We start from the raw sequence: 2,908 nt of genomic DNA on the forward strand, positions 1-2,908 counted from the left end.
TATCGATCCGGTGATCGATCTAGTGATTGATCTCAGCCCTGTATCGATCCGGTGATCGATCTAGTGATTGATCTCAGCCCTGTATCGATCCGGTGATCGATCTAGTGATCGATCTCAGCCCTGTATCGATCCGGTGATCGATCCGGTGATCGATCACAGCCCTGTATCGATCCAGTTATCGATCCGGTGATCGATCACAGCCCTGTATCGATCCGGTGATCGATCTCAGCCCTGTATCGATCCGGTGATCGATCTCAGCCCTGTATCGATCCGGTGATCGATCTCAGCCCTGTATCGATCCGGTGATCGATCTCAGCCCTGTATCGATCCGGTGATCGATCTCAGCCCTGTATCGATCCGGTGATCGATCTCAGCCCTGTATCGATCCGGTGATCGATCTCAGCCCTGTATCGATCCGGTGATCGATCTCAGCCCTGTATCGATCCGGTGATCGATCTCAGCCCTGTATCGATCCGGTGATCGATCTCAGCCCTGTATCGATCCGGTGATCGATCTCAGCCCTGTATCGATCCGGTGATCGATCTCAGCCCTGTATCGATCCGGTGATCGATCTCAGCCCTGTATCGATCCGGTGATCGATCTAGTGATCGATCTCAGCCCTGTATCGATCCGGTGAGATCTCAGCCCTGTATCGATCCGGTGATCGATCTAGTGATTGATCTCAGCCCTGTATCGATCCGGTGTCGCACTGCAGTAATCGTACGATCGACGGGTCGCTCTTTGCGCCCTCTATGAACTCGTCGAGCGACAAGAGACCATCGCTGTTCTTGTCCATCTGTCTGAAGATCTTGTCAGTGCGTTTCTCTGGCGTTGCCTCGTCCTCCGGCATTCGCATCACCGATCCCACCATCTTGTAGATGGCCTGCAGACGGTAAGGATTAAATTAATTAGTAATTAACAGAGATTAACGACGGCAATGAAAACGACGACGACGATGCCGACAACGACGACAGCCAGGATGGCGTCAATGACGACGACGAAGCCAAAGGCGATGACGATGAAAAGAACGGCAAGATGTACACTGATAGCAGCAGCAGCAGCAGCGACAGCAGCAACACAGCAGTAGCAGCACTAAGAGTGTGTAACGCCTTATGTTAGGTAACAAATGTAACCCTACTCTTGTTGGGTTACATTATTGTATCTAGTTACGTCGCTATAGCAAGTAGACACGACATTTATAGATTCACATCTCGACCTTGCCTGAAATTCTCTCGCTCTCTGCTGTATACGACATCATTTAGCTGGTGCAAATGCAAAAGGTTGAAAGCTTGTTTCGTCGCTCAATGACGTCACAGTTTTTTTTTAATAAGGTTAGGGTTATGGTTAGTGTTAGGGTTAGGGTCACAATGCACCTTAAAACAGGAGTTTGAGTCCGAACGGACGTGACGACACTGTGACGTCATTGAGCGACGAAACAAGCTTTCAACCTCTTGCGGTGCAAATACAAACCAAACACGAGCACTAAAAATGGCGGAGCCTAAACTGCCTTTTGTTATCTGAATAACATGAACTCGTCATGAACGGTGATAGAGCTATATCGTACTGACATACGTCACGAAGCATGCACCGCTGTTGCACCGACCGCTAGCACCCTCCGAACTTCATCACCCTATACGCGAACACATCACAGCATAACGCGGCGGACAGTATCGCCAGGGCTATTAATTATAATATGTAGTATATATACACGCTTCTTTCCGGAATAGCATCGAGGAAAAAACACTGTACAGTTTAGAGAGGACGACGACGCGTCGAGTTTTTGGCATCATTTGAAGTTAAATCGCGGGTTTTTATCTACGCTAGTACGTGCAAGGTTACGGTTCAATGCCAGCGAGAGAAATAGCTAAATACTTGCGGAAAATGCCATTTTTTATGGATGACGTCATCAATATGGCGGCCATCGTCTCTCGCGTGTGAAACATGTAAATGTTGGTGTTATTTTCACCTTTGACGAGTGATGTGACAGTTATTATCGACTGATAACAAAGAATCGTTAAGATAATTACGTAGGAGTCTTAATCGTAGCACGAGCGAAAGAAAACGAAAAGCGAGGCGTGACCTGAGAAATTAATGAGGAATGATCACGAGCAGCCATGAATGCGAAGACGTGATACCCAAACATACGTCACCACCGCATAGTGGCCCCATGCGCAGTGACGTCATCCGCAACACGCGCACCCGAGCACGCACGCACGCACGCACGCACGCCTGTAACCTCTCACTGGCACCGAAGAGAGAAACATTGCCACGCAGCGTGAGTGAACGCCGACTTAATTTCCAACAAAAAAATGACGCGACCGACCCAGACAGATACGTCCCATCCCATTAATGTTGGTTGACACAGGGTAACACTGCTCCGACAAGGGTAAGGAGAGCCAGTAGGCAACACGGGCTGACAACTCGAACACCCATCACGATCGCTGCTTCAGCGCTCAATACCATAAATGCACGTGTACGGAACATCGATCGATCACACATCTGGTGATCGATCCGGTGATCAATCTCAGCCCTGTATCGATCTAGTGATCGATCCGGTGATCGATCTCAGCCCTGTATTGATCTAGTGATTGATCCGGTAATCGATCACAGCCCTGTATCGATCTGGTGATCGATCACAGCCCTGTATTGATCTAGTGATCGATCTCAGACCTGTATCAATCCGGTAATCGATCACAGCGCTGTATCGATCTAGTGATTGATCTCAGCCCTGTATTGATCTAGTGATCAATCCGGTGATCGATCACAGCCCTGTATTGATCTAGTGATCGATCTCAGACCTGTATCAATCCGGTAATCGATCACAGCGCTGTATCGATCTAGTGATCGATCTCAGCCCTGTATTGATCTAGTGATCGATCCGGTGATCGATCACAGCCCTGTATTGATC

Source organism: Priapulus caudatus, unplaced genomic scaffold (genome assembly GCF_000485595.1).
Source record: "Priapulus caudatus unplaced genomic scaffold, Priapulus_caudatus-5.0.1 Scaffold789, whole genome shotgun sequence".
NCBI lineage: Eukaryota > Metazoa > Priapulida > Priapulimorpha > Priapulimorphida > Priapulidae > Priapulus > Priapulus caudatus.